Source organism: Adiantum capillus-veneris, chromosome 7 (assembly GCF_014529385.1).
Source record: "Adiantum capillus-veneris isolate H3 chromosome 7, ASM1452938v2, whole genome shotgun sequence".
Lineage (NCBI taxonomy): Eukaryota > Viridiplantae > Streptophyta > Polypodiopsida > Polypodiales > Pteridaceae > Adiantum > Adiantum capillus-veneris.
In genome coordinates, this window is record NC_140937.1 from 64,793,794 (window position 1) to 64,808,912 (window position 15,119).

The window sequence follows — 15,119 nt, forward strand, 5'->3', positions numbered from 1 at the left end:
TCGATCCATCCATGCTTCTTGATCATCTTGTGCTGATTTGCCATGAAGTCGCATTGTTTGAATATTTAGTTCAATTGGCTGTAAAGCCTCTTGACCATAGACCAAGTGAAATGGTGTAAACTCCGTGGCTTCCCTATATGTGGTTCGATACGCCCACAAGGCACCATCCAAGAAGTCATCCCACAACTTTGTCTTGTTTTTCACCATCTTTCTAATGATGCCTGCAATGACACCATTAGCTTTTTCTACCAAACCATTTGATTGGGGATAGTAGGGTGTACTGTGACGATGTAGAATGCAAAGTTCTTCACAGACTTCTGTGAGCAATCCCTTTCTAAACCCTGGACCATTATCAGAAACCATCTCCAAAGGTGTGCCAAATCTACAACAAATGTGAGTGTAGACGAATTTGCTCACTGTCCTCTCATTTACCTTTGCCACACTTTGTGCTTCCACCCACCTAGTCATATAGTCTACAGCCACTAGAATGTAGAGTTTACCATTTTTGGTCCTAGGCAGAGGACCCATAGCATCAATGCCCCACTTTTCAAAGGGTCCATTTGAAAGCACAATTTGCCTTGGACCATAAATCAATCTTCTATTCCCATTTACCTGACAATTGTGACAACTTTTACACCAATGTTGGACATCCACATGCAGACTTGGCCAAACATACCCCGCAAGCAAAATCTTTTTCACAGTTAATTCTTTGGAAAAATGACCACCACATGCCTCTTCATGCAAACCTTTTAGAATGGCTGGAATTTCTGCGATAGTTGGTACTCTTCTGCACACTTTATCCTTCCCTCTTTGATAGAGGGAGCCTTCTAGGAAGAGATACATGCTTGCCTTCTTCATGAGTCTCCTCTTTTGAGCTTTTGTGAAGTTTGGTGGAAACTCACCCTCCAAAATGTAGCCAATGATGGGATCCAATGACTCCAATCCCTAGTACCTCGGTTGCTTCACAGCAGCCGCCACCATGATGACCTGCACTTCTTTCTTTACACATGCAACGGCTTGTTGTGCAAGTAAATCAGCATCTTCATTTTGTTTCCTAGGAATATGATATAATTGCATCTCCTCAAATTGATTAAATAGCCTACGGATGGTATGAACTTTGGCCCTTATTCTTTCATTTTTGCATGCCCAAATGCCTAAAATCTGCTTCACAATGAGAAGTGCATCCCCTTTTACCATGAGACGTTGTATACCATGGCCAATGCATATTTTTAAACCATGAAGTAGTGTGTCATATTTTGCTTCATTGTTGCTAGCTGAACTTGGTAGATTGAACTTCTCTTTCATGACCACCTCTCCACTTGGGTTGAGCAACACTAGCCCTCCCCCTGCTTTTCCTGTGGCTCGACGAAAATCTCCATCAAAGAACAAGGTAAAAGCATTAGGAATACTTTTTGGTGGTGGCAATGGTAGGGTCTTTAGTTCAGGCACCTTAATCTCCTTTTCATGCACCCTATAAGTGAGAATCCCTGCCAATTGTGCACGCACACTATCTTCTACCTTGAAAGAGTATTGAAACTCTTGCAACTCCATAATCCACTTTGAGATCCTAGTACTAAGATTCATTTGAGATGACACCCAAGGGAACAAATTCTCTGCGGTGAGGATTACAAAAGGTTTTGGGAGCAAGTAGGATCTAAACTTCCTTATCGCAAACATGAGAGAAAGCATCATGAGTTCTGCTTCCGTGTAGCCTCTCTCTAAAGCATTCATGACCCTACTAGCAAAGTAGATGGGCTGCATCCTGGTACTATAGGGATCTTGTTGTAACAAAACTGCACCAATTGTTTCTTTCCCAGCACTAGAGCTAACAAAGAATGTGTACTCCCAACAAGGAGGCATGAGTGTTGGTAGCTCTGACAAAATGGCTTTAATGTTACAAAAGTACTCTTCAAGCTCATCAGACCATGCAAATTCTACTTGTTGTGTCAACTTTTGCGAAGGGTGCAGTAACTTCGAGGCTAAGTGAATGAAGCGTGACATATACTTCACCTTTTAAATGAATGAGATGACCTCCTTAAGACTCTTGGGTGATGGTAGCTCAATAAGATCCTTTGCCTTTGAAGGATCCACTTCAATGCCTTTGTAAGAAACTTTATGACCAAGCAAGATTACTTCATCCTCACGTATATGGCACTTGCCAGGGTTGAGTTGACCTCCCATGTCGTAGAGCTTCTTTAAACCTTCTTCTACCCTTTGTAGATGCAATGATTTTGAGCTATAAATACAGAAATCATCAATGAACACCCTAATTGACTTTCCAAAGAATGCTTGAAACACCATATTCATGAAACGTTGGAATGTTGCAGGAGCATTTGTCAGACCAAATGGCATGACTCTAAAAGCATAACAACCCCAAGGAGTGATAAAGGTTGTTTTCAATTGATCCTCCAATGCAATCCCTATTTGAAAGTAACCTGAGTAACCATCGCACACAGTGTACTTCTCATGACCAGCTACCTCATTAGTATCTCATCCTGGAATGGGAGGGGAAAGTGATCTCTTTTTGTTGCCTCATTTAGGGGACGGTAATCCACACACACCTTCCACTTGCCATTTTTCTTAAGAGTGACAACAACAGGAGAGACCCACTTTGAATTCTCCACTGGATAAATGAAACCTGCTGCTAGAAGATTTCTTACCTCCTTGAGTAGAGCCTGCTCCTTTATAACTCCTAGCCTTCGTAGCTTCTGAGCTTTAGGTGTGGCCTCAGGCTTTAACTCAATCTTGTGTTGAACAACATCTACCCCACGCACGTCGGTGTAGTCTTTAGCAAAAAGCCTAGGAAACTTCCTTAACACACATTTGAACTCCTCTCTTTCATCCTTTGTAAGTGTTGTTGATAGCATACGTTCCAGCATCCCTTCATCTTGAACACCTTCGTTCTCTTGAGGACCTACCTCCTCCAAGACTTGACAAAAGGTCTCTTGGTTGCTTGGCTTAAACCTTATCCCCATGACTTCGATGGAAGACTCCTCTTCAGTAATGCTGTCGCTACTTTCTTCTTCTGAAGTGCTATCGGTCCAACCTTCTTCCGTCTCACTTTGAGATGATTCTTCATGGAGCTCCTCTTGGCGTTGCTCCTTCATGTCAAAGACAACCTTCTTATGATTGTCATTCCTGCAAATTAATTTTCCACTCTCCCAATCCTGCAAAGCTCGCATTTTCATTAGCCATGGTCTTCCTAGGATAAATGGATAACCACTTCCCTTGGTCGACATAACATAAAAATCCACAGCTTTCTTAATGCCAAAGGCCTCTACAAAGACATTTTTACAAATGCCTACACACCTAGCCTTGCTATTGTTTGCCATCTTGACTTTGATTTCAGGTGTCTCCTGGATGTGCATGCCTAGTCTTTGCATTAGTCCTTCTGTCATGATGCAAATTTGTGCACCCCCATCCACTAGACCTTTCCTAACCAATCTTCCTTTGATGTAACAGTCTAGTGATAGCCGTTTTTCGGCTCTCCGTAATTGCCATAGTAAGCTACCTCACCCTACCAAATTCACCCAAACGCTATGGCTATCCCTACCATTTCACTGTACATAGGCGTGTGTGAGTTAGGGGCTTTTCCCATATCTTCTTAAAAACCCTCAGCTAGCTAGTCACTGGGCTAGTTGAGCCAAAAAAATAAAAATAAAATAAAAAAATAAAAGTATATTATGGCCTCTTTGTGTGTAAATATTTCATTGTATATATGGCCTAAATATAGGGATTTTTTATAATTATTTTGGTATTTTATTTAAATATTTCTACTTAGGTGTGTGTTTTATTAAACCTATGTACACCTTCTTTCATCCTCTTACACCATAATTATATTTTTCGCCAATATGTACATACTCTAACCTCACATTTTTCCTTTATACAAATCACTCCCACATTTTCACCCTCACCCTCGTGAAAACAAAAAATTGATTTCTACTCATTGGTTACGTTTATTATATTATTTACTTGAACACCTTTTCCTCTTTCACCCAAAAGAATTCAAGGAGGGACCATATCATATGATTCCAATATCTTTCCATATCCATAACTCCTCCATATTTTTTTTATTATTTTTACTCATTATTCTAACACCATGTGCTCATTGAGCTAAAGTCCATGAATAGTCCATACACTAGTCCCACCATGTATATATTTCTTTATTCACCAATAATCCTCCTCCATGCATGGGTCAAGGGCAACTTGGATGCTTTGTATTATAATATGACAAAGGGGGGGCTTGCTCTTGGATGCATTGTACAAATTCAACAAAGGAGGGGGCCACTAAAAGACTTTTGTAGGCATAAAAGCAGGCTTTTTGGTGAGAATTTTGGCACCTAAATCCACTCCGAATTTGGAGCGGTGGTCAAAAGAGAAAATGTAGCCCACGCTCTGAATAATCACCTTAAATTGTTTCTTGATTTTTGGAGCTACCAGCGGTGAGCTATGATTTTTTGCGTGGACCCCAGTCTGCCCACTTTTCTCACAAGTAGCCCTTAGTCTTCTCTCACCCATCCGCACACCTACTCACTCTTACACATCCCTCCCTCTCCTTCCCTCACTCAAACCTGCAATTTCCATGGCTTCTCCCACCCTCTTCACCATTACCCTTCTCTCTCATCCCTATAGTTCTTTTATGAACCTCTACATACATACACCCTCTCCATGTCTCTCTCTATTGCTTCTATGTTACAATTTCATTTACCTCTCCTAAAAATATCTAAAATTCAGCATCTTAACCATGATAACTTCTGCAAATTGAGGATTTTTCATCAACAAATCCTCTTTTCATCGTGGTGGTCAACCCTGGCGGCGGCGTAAAGAAGCAAAGAAGAAGAAGAAGACCAGCGGTCATTTTTTCCACAATCTACACACGGGTGAGTTCAAGATTCTTAAAAGCTTCACCATCTCAATGATTCTCTTTTAATTCACCCCTCTTACTTCATCAAATCAGCTCATCCTACCGATTGTAAATGTATCACTAACAATTCTAGTGATTATTACCACTAACAACTAACTTCTCTTGTAAAAATGCACCCACACTATCAACATATGGAGTAGGCAACCGCACAAGCAAACCAAATTCACTCACTCCCATGGAAGTTTCTCTCCTTTCACCACATCAATAATTCTCTTACTTGAGCCCACATCCATGTGACTCAAGAGAAAAGAGAGACCCCATTATCATTTGAAATTCATAAAAATTCATAATCCTTGATCTTTTCTAATAAAATTGATTAGGCTTAATCCTAATCAAGGCTTCTAAAACCTATAAATAGAACCCATTCCTCCTTGTAAAAGACATCACTATACCATTGCACACTAGATTGAGCGTACCACACGTAAGTTCTATATTGGTTGTAAAGAGAGAGTAAGCTTTCTATACACCATCACCTTGGTGCATAGAAAAGCTTGAGCTAGTTTGAGTGAGTGCGAGTAGAAGATATTCTTCCTACCATTGTTGTATCTACCCCAACATCAATGAATTGGTAGTTTTGGGTGCAATTCATGTCCAAAGGCTCACGCTTCTCCTCCAATTTGGCTTGGCAAACTCATTCAGCTTCATAAGGTGACTTGTTTCATTGAAGGTTGTTGTTTTGTTGCTTGTGATTCATTGACTATTGTTTGGCTACCATTGTAAGAGGGTGGATGGTGAGAGGGCTCCCATAACCCTAAGACAATGTGCTAGTGATGCTATAACCAAATCTTGTCACTTGATTCCGCAAGCTCTAAGTTCCTTTTTGTGCAAAATATAAAGTTGAAGCTAAGTTGTACCCCATCTCGCTCTCTCTCTCTCTCTCTCTCTCTCTCTCTCTCTCGTGTTTTAGTGTGTGAGAGTGTTCCATTGGTGTTAGGGTCAGTGTAAATTCCTTGCTTGTTTGTGGGTTGCTCTAACGATTCTCCTCTTTTGCGTCCTAGTTCGCTCTTAAACTAGGTGGTGCCCCTTGTGTAGTTGGGATTTGGCTGTGGGTTTGTTGTTTTGGTTTGTGTTGTGTTGTGCCCCAGCCCCATTGAGCAGCACGGGAGCCTTGAAGGGTGTCTAGAGGTTGCTCTTCTTGTTGCCCGCCCCGGACCGCCTCAATTTTGGTGCCCCCACGGAGGAGCGATTGTGTGTTTATTGTTGTTGTATTGCATGAATGCTTGAATTTTAGCATAATCAAGTAGATTATATGAATCATGAAAACATGTATGACCGAGTCTAATTTCAAGGAAACATAAATTGATCTAGTATATGGTTCGGATTATGCATAACATAAGAAAAGAAAAAAACATTTTCACATAAGAATCTAGAATTCATGCTGAAAGACCTTTCAAAACTTTGTGTAGTTAGTTGATGATTGTTTGGAACTAATCTTTGTGTGGTTCTAGCATTGAGAGACTATGACATGCTATACCTTTGAGGATATCCCAATCTTCTTCGGGAATCTAGAAGAAGATGTTGATGGTTTTCTTGCTGATTTTAGAATGGTTTGTCGTATCCTTGGTAAAAGGCATGACATTGAAAAAGGGGATTTTCTATTGCTATGCCTTAGAGGCAACGCTGAGCAATGGTTTTGGAGTATGTCTTCCTAGATTTAAGATGGGTATACCCAAATTTCCAAAGTTTTGAAGACCAGATTCTCTAAAATTCCAACAACAGAGACAGCATGGGTTTCATTAGGGAGACTTCAACAACATGGTGAAGACTACTATGCTTATGAGGATTTTTTTCCTCCTCAATGGGGAGGATGTGGGTTTAGTTCTACATTCCCAGATTATGTAAAAATGGATCAATTTATTTCGGGTTTTTCTCCTTTCCTAAAGACTAAGGTTACTTGTAGTGGACCCTCTACCTTTGAAGAAGCGGTCACTATTGCCCGAAGGAAGTTTCACAAGTACTTCTACATCAAAAATGGTTTCCATCATGCTGGAAGAACCAACCATCATGAAAGTGTTTCTATCAAGGAGTCATCTCCTTTGCCATACTTGTCTCCTTCTACTCCGACAAATGTTGAAGAAGTTACTTACATGCCAACTGATTATTCAAGTGCTAAAGTGTGTGGCCAAGATTCAAATGTGGAATCTCTTTCTTCTACCTTTATCACAAGCATGCAAAAATCGACACAAGATATCTCAAATGGCATTGATGATTCAATAATGGATACATCCAACCTTTTGGCAGAGGATCAATTTCGAGTCCGAGCAGACGAAGCTTTTGTGCAACATGACTCTATGGAGAATGAAGACCTTGAAGGTAACCTTGATCTTATGGAATGTTCTGAGAGTGTATCTTGTCTAAAAGAAGAGAGTGAAGAAGAAGATGAAATCACAGGTGGAGAGATCATAGACCACATTGATCATAAAAAGATGATTGTGTACATGGAATGCCAACTCCAAAACAAAGTAGAAGAGTGTGAGTTGAATCCATGTGAGGATAATCTTGAAGAAGTGTTTGAGGATGTTGAAAAGCATTGGTATGACCCATGTATGTTAAGCATGGAGGAACCTATCATGCAAGAAGCCAAAGTTTTCACAAAATCAAACAATAATCCATCAACCTTTGAGGTGGTACGATGTGAGGAGTTACAACCTTGCCAAAGGGGGGGCTTAGAAGGAGATGAAGAACATGGGAGAGTAGTAAAAGATAAAATCATAAAAGGAAACTATCAGAAGGGTATCATTCTCTCCAATGGTGTTTTAGTGGGTGGCTCTTCATTCATGGGACAATCTCTTAGCAAGGAGATCCAAGCTTTTGAAGCCCCAATCATCTTCATGTTGGGTTTCACCCCTTCAAGGTCAACTTCTCCTCTCTTCACATATACCTTTCATCGGGAACACCATACCTTCTTAAGTGGAAGAGGACATGAATACTTGGTGATGAACGGATTTTTTCAAACCTTCTTCATTTGGCTCTTTGGTGTATGGAGGTCGCACATTGTGATGCTTCTGGTCTTTATCATACATGAAAAACTTGTTGATTGCTACATGTGGATATTTCATCAATCAGTACCAAAATCTATTCTCTTCCAATGTGTTGGAAGCAATAGTAACCTTCCTCTGTTATCTACCTATGTGGTAAACTATTTGCAATACCTTCCAATAGCAGCTGGAAGCATGGATCATGCTTTCCTAAATCATGAAGGTCATAGAATTTTTTACTTGTTGATGAGCCTACCCAGGTTGAATGAGTTTTATGAGCTACATTTCAGGAATTTTCTCATACAAGCTCTTGAAGATCGTAGCAGAAACATCAACTTTACACAGGAGGAAGAGCAATCAATCTTTTATATCACGTTCATAGTGATAGATGCAATGATGGACAACAATAAAATCTACAAGTTTATTCAACCGAAATCAGTAAGTGATTCCATACCATACATCTCGCTTTGGGAAAGATATTTCAAGATCTTTGATCCTGGGGGGTGCCTATGGAAACTTTCTCAATGGAGGAGGTTTATTCAGTCACTTCACTACATCCTACTATTGGTTCTGAGAACCTTTCATATCACACAAGGTTTCTTAATCATACTTCTCAGCAACCCTAGTTTCAGCTGCATCAAAAGTAGCAGGTGCACCCGCCTCAACGTTTACCTTAAGGTCAGGAAAGAGTTCGGCTATGAACCTCTCCTTCTTTAAAAATTCTGCACCATCAACAGGGTTAGCAACATTTCGTATCCATAGAGCCCAAAGACGTAGAAACTCTTGCTTGTACAAGTAGTAGTCATCTAAGTCTTTTTGCTTATGAGAAACAATGTCTTGCCATAGTTTTTGAGTGTTTTTGGGATCAAAGAAGTATCTCTTAAAACGATTCAAAACTTCTGTGTAATTCCCCTTAACTTCCTCAAGCAAAGAGTCAAACCAAGTACAAGCATCTTTCCTAAGGACCACCTCAAACATTTATACACGTTCTTGATCGGTTACTATCCTCTTGATACGGCAAGACATCTTGAAATTTGCTAAAAATAATTCTGCATCCTCTCCAGGCTCTCCAAAGAAAAGAGGATATCCAGACATTTGGCGTTGGCTCTCCATTATTATGAAAGATTACAACACGAGTTACAATAAGGGATACAATAGAGATTTAGAAGCACTCGCCTGCAAATGAAGAAGTAAGAAAATACCACTCTAGGTTTTCTTCTTCATCTATCCAAGCTTCAATGAGGTCTCAATTTGTTTGATCAAAACAAAAAGGTAGACTATTGATGAGCTCTAAGAAGGGTTGAAATTCTTCAAAGCTAAGGCGATAAACAGAAATCTCTAGAACTTCATTTTCTGGATCCAAAAGAGCAACCACGTCCTAAGTGATAAATTGCACTTGCTCTACAATTCCCAACGCACAAGCGGTTTGTATAAAAACTAGATCTTCATGCTCGTCGAAGGCCGTGAGAAAGTAGCAATTGACTAGGATCTCCTTTCCTTCGAGTTCCACACAGTCGGAGTGAGGCAAGCTTCTCACAATTTCATAAAGAACATCCTCATCAAGTCCAATCAAGTTTGCAAGATTTAGAGACTCCACTTGTGCTACAAAATTCCTGGACAAAAACTCCTCAGGATTATGGTTAAATCATTCAAAAGCATAAAGAGATTTACAATGTCTCTATGAACAAAGTGTCATAGAAAGTAGAGAAGGATGAGAATTTATACAAATTTGCAATCTTCTCTATGCTCTCTTTATTAAGATAAGCTCTGAATAGCTCCCTATCTCCTTTGTTGAAAGCGAAAGGAAGACTATTAATAAGACACAAATGAGGGAAAAATTCACCAAATGTGAGTCTATGAAGCATGAACTCTGGCCGCAAGTTTCTTGAAGAGTCTTCCTCAAAAGTGAAATGCACTCGCCAAACGCCAAATTTCACTCTATTTACCAATCTTAGGGCACACACTAGTTGGATGAATGCGCGGTCTTCCTTAGTGCCCAACAACAAGAGGAAAATGGAATCCACGCGTAGGACCTTTCGTCTTAACTTCACCACCCTCTTGTTATGAGGGAGACGCCTTACTACTTGCTCCTGCAACTCAATTGGTAATAGAGCTAGATCTCTAAGAATTGAACTTTCACTGCACACACATTTCCTGTTAGAACAAATGATCTTTTTTTTTTCTTGTAACAACTTGGACAAAGAAAAAACAAACATACACACTATTTTGCCGGGCCGCACTTCATTTTAAAATAAAATGAACACATGTACATCAAAAGAAGTGTGGTAGTTGATGAGAGGTAGAATGACAGGGTTTGGTGATGCAAGAATTTCTCCTACTCTTTGGGCACCAAACATGAACACCATTCGTTGTTGAAATGAATCTTTCTACTAATTGCAACGTTTATTCTAATGTGTGGAGTAAAATGAAAGGGAAAAACCTCTATTCTTGGGCCATTATCCATGGCCTATGCATGTCCTAATGCTTAAAATAACACAAAAATATAGACGTCCAAGATAATATCGTACCTAATGAGAGGCAAAATAAAAGGATTTACCGAAGTGTTTATCTCGGCTAACCTAAGAGGACCGAAAATCCTACGAATTACCCGTTGAAATTGCAACTTAGTACTAACAATTATGTGTATCTTTTGCCTTGCAATGGGAATGAAAGGATCATACAAACTCTCGTGATTCATGCAAACTACTTGACTATGCTAAAAGTTGATCCTACACAAAAACATACACGAGTTGTTTTCCTCGGTGGGGGCACCAATTTGAAGCGGTCCGGGGGGCAACAAGAAGAGCAACCTCTGGACACCCTTCAAGGCTTCCGTGCTGCTCAATGGAGCTAGGGCACAACACAACACAAACCAAAACAAAAAACCCCTAGCCAAATCCCAACAACACAAGGGGCACCACCTAGTTTAAGAGAGAACTACGACGCAAAAGAGGGGTGAAGCAAGGAATTTACACTAACCCTAACACCAATGGAACACTCTCACACACTAAAACACGAGAGAGAGAGAGAGAGAGAGAGAGAGAGAGAGAGAGAGAGAGAGAGAGAGAGAGAGAGAGATGGTGCTCGGGCTGCTTTGAAGTGTATCGTTAATGATCAAGCAAACATAAATATATATATGTAAGAAAGAGAGAGAAGGGGGTGCTTATTGCACTAATGCCTTCTTACAAATTGTCATGACCAATCAAAGTGAGATTAGTATTTGTTCAACATAGCCTGAGTAAATTACACCACAACACATCCCAAGAAAAAAGCCACCCCAATCACTGTCTTAAGGCCAGGGGAGTCCTCTCCACCCTGTCGCCCTCTTACAGCATGTGGGATTTATGGCTAAATTGATAACAATACCCGGAGACAAGCTATCAAGAACTTAAATAAAACACCAAGACACTTATACATCATTATTGTCCATGACTTCACGTTGGAAGGGAGACAAGGTATCCATGCTTAGTCCAAATTCACCCTCCTTGATTCAGCAAATGTTGGGCTTACCCTAGTAGGTGAAATGATAGATTTCCTACTCTCAATTGAATGATCACTCTCTCTTACAAATGGCATAGATTTCCCTTGCTAATCACCCCTAATACAACACATACATATGCCTAATGCCAATGAGATTCCACTCAAGAGCTCCTTCTCAAGAGGTTGAGCTTGGCTTCTCAAGCTATAGCATAGTGCTCTTTCTTCTCCCCCTTTTTGTGCTAGCTACACCCTCCTTTTATAGCAATTTTGAAGGCTAGGGTTACTCCTCTAACCATGGTTGGGTTAGATTTTCAGCAATTTATCTAATTTCTTTTGCTTGGAATTATCAAGAAGTTGGTGGGGAAAGAGAGAGGAGAGAAATGGAGGTGATAGGACTTTTCATAGTGGGTTAGTGTTAGTAGAGTTAGTATTAATTTACAAATGGAATTGGATATTTACAATGGGAGTATCCATGTAGGATACAAATAAGGAAGAAAAACTCTTAAGAGGTAAGAAAAGGTGGATTTCTTACAAGGTTGATGCTCCAAGTGTCTTGAGTAGGGCCAATTTTGACGCTTGTTGACGGTCCACTAGCTTTGACGGTACATTTTTTCTCCACTCTTGACCTTCCTTGAGAGACAAGGTAATTGAAGCTGAGTAATCAACCACCATGATGCTGTCTTTTAAGAGAAGAGGCTGAATTGTGTGGTTTTTTTGATAGATATGGGTAATTTGGAGGAGGAAAAATGAGACTAGGTAGTCAATTTTGGAATGGAATTGTGTGTGGGAGGTATGAGTTCACCATGGTTTCTCTTATTCTTCAAGGTTGAGGAGAAGGTGAGTAGGGTGCAGAGAGGAGTGGTGAGAGAGGTGGGGATGATGAGTGGAGAAGTGTGTGTGAAAGAGGAAAGTGATAAAGTGGAAGAGAGAGTGTGGCTGCATAGCATGGGAAAACTGGGGTCCACTAGAAAAATCATAGCTCACAGCTCGTAGCTCCAAAAAATATGAAAAAATTTGAGGCAAAAGTTCAGCCCACGAGCTACAACTTTTGTTTGTATCACCTTTTCAAATTCGGAGAGCAAGTGAACTTTAAAAATTCAGCAAAACCGACCGTTTTTTTCCACTGCACAAGGTCCTTGTGGGGTCCTTTGGATGATTCTTTTGAATACCTCCAAGAGTGAGCCCTCCATAGTGCATGTATGCATGCCACCTACCCTTGACCTTATTTGGTACGTCTATAATTGAAGATATTGTTGAGATCATGATATAAGTGAATAGTACAACTAAGAAAATCAAATATTGAGGGGTCTAAAAAATATGTACATGTCAAATATAAATAATATAAGTGGAAAAAATATAAAGGGGTCAAAAGAAATCTCTCTCATTATGAGGCTATCATAAAAAGATAAATATTTTTGGTGTTCTAATTTTTTAGAAAAAAAACAAAATAGATGTAGGAAGGGAAAAATCACAATAGTGAAAAAATATACACATAAATAAAACTAGTTTTTTTGGATTTTTGTTGGGGAGTTACACCAAATATAAGAGAAGCTTACATGAAAATATTTCTATATGGAATAAAGAGTATGAAAAATGGTAAGAAAAATTGTGGTAATGGTGAGGCAATGTACAGAGCATAAATAACACACACCTAGGTAGAAATATTTAAATAAATACCAAAATAATTATGAAAAAATCTTTTATTTAGGCCCTATATACAAAGAAATATTTACATACGGATGGGCCATAATATACTTATATTTTTTATATTTTTTATATTTTTGGCTCAACTAGCCCAATGACTAGCTAATTGAGGGTTTTTTATTTTAGTAAGGAGACATGGGAAAAGTCCCCTAGCTCACACGCACCTATATACAGTGAAAGGGTGAGGGTAACCACAGTGTTTGAGTGATTTGATAGGGTGAGATAACTTACTATGGCAATTACAGAGAGCCGAAAAACGGCTATCAATATCATGATATGACAAAGGAGGGGCTCACTCTTGGATGCATTAAGCAAATTCAACAAAGGAGGGGGCTACAAAAAGAGTTTTACAGGCATAAAAAATAGGCTTTTTGGTGAGAATTTCGGCACCTATCTCCGCTCAAAATTTGAAGAAGTGATCAACAAAGAAAATGTAGCACACAAGAGGAATAATCACCTCAAAATTTTTCATGATTTGTGGAGCTATTAACGGTGAGATAGAAATTTTTGAGTGGATCCGAGTCTACCCACTTTTCTCACAAAGTAACCCATAGTCTTCTCTCACCTCCTTTCCCACTTCCACACACACACACACACACACACACACACACACACACACACACACACACACACACACACACTCATTTCTCTCCATCCCTCACTCAAACTTGTAGCTTTCAGTGCTTACTTCATCTTCTTCACCATTTCCATCTCTCCTTACTCCATAGCTCAAAAGATTATCATCTCTACACACATATAACTCAATTAATTTCTCTCTCTAGAATCAAATTCATATTACATAACCTCTTCATCCTTTCATAAAAAAAGAAAAAATCAACAAATAACCAAGCTCAAGCTCTGAAAAAGGAGGAGTTTGATCATGAAAAATTCAACTTTTCCTTGGTCACAAGAACTGCATTGACAAAGTTCTACAACCGCTTCATGCACTAGAGGAGATAGGTGGAAAATTCCTTTTCCATCTTGTGGTTCCATCAAATTGTGTATATTCTCATCCTTAGTTTACTTTTTATCATTTTATAAATCATGTAATGCACCTTGAGTGCATATGCCATGTAATTTTATCCCATCCTACTAACTTCAAACTAAAAACACAATCCACTTTTCAACCAAGTTGATTGTTAACAATCTGTAATGATTATAAAGATTTTCCAACAATATTGTCAGCCATTGTCAACCCATGTTTCACAATCATTTCTAGAGGAGTGTTTGTAATTGATTGGGAACACAACCCAATTTCAATATTGCCAATCATCCCAAGACGGTTGGGTATCTTGCAAGTGTTAATCAAGTGCTAAGAAAGTATGCTAGTGAAAAGCAATCCAACTGGGAAGACTACCTCTCTAGTTTGGAGTTCTCTTATCATTATGCAAAGCAGGTTCCAACTAGGTTTAGTCCTTTTAGGCTTATGAATAATTTTCAACCTCTTTTACGAGTTATGTTGGGGTTCGCTAAAGATGAGGCATGTCAATAAGTCAAGTACCCCATCTATGATCATATGGATATGTTGAATGTTCCTCATCGATAAGATAGATACAAGTACTATTCTGATGAGACATGTCGACAAAGTCATTTTGATGGAAATTTAAGAAGATTTATTCGTACATATTTGAGCACTTTTAAAAAAAATGAACATTGAACTTTGTTTACTTCGAATACTCAAGTGGGTTATAAATTGAATGTGCACAATATTGTGTTCATTGAGTTTTGGATATAGCCATTTACCAAAACACTTACAAAAGGACACCAATGCAAACAATCAAGATGTTCTTAATGGTTTCATTGAACCTCCTGTGCTCAACCACATGAACCTAAGCATATTCTTGAACATAATGGTATCAACCAAGGGATAGTTGGACCCTAGGGTTGTGCCACTATGGGAAACCCTAGTGTCTTCAAGAAGACATATCCACTATTCTTTATGAGAACAAAAATGCTTCTCCAAGGGGGAGTAATGTCAGGCCAATGGTAGGACCACACGCAAGGCCTAAGCTAGGTGTGTGGTAAAGGGATGG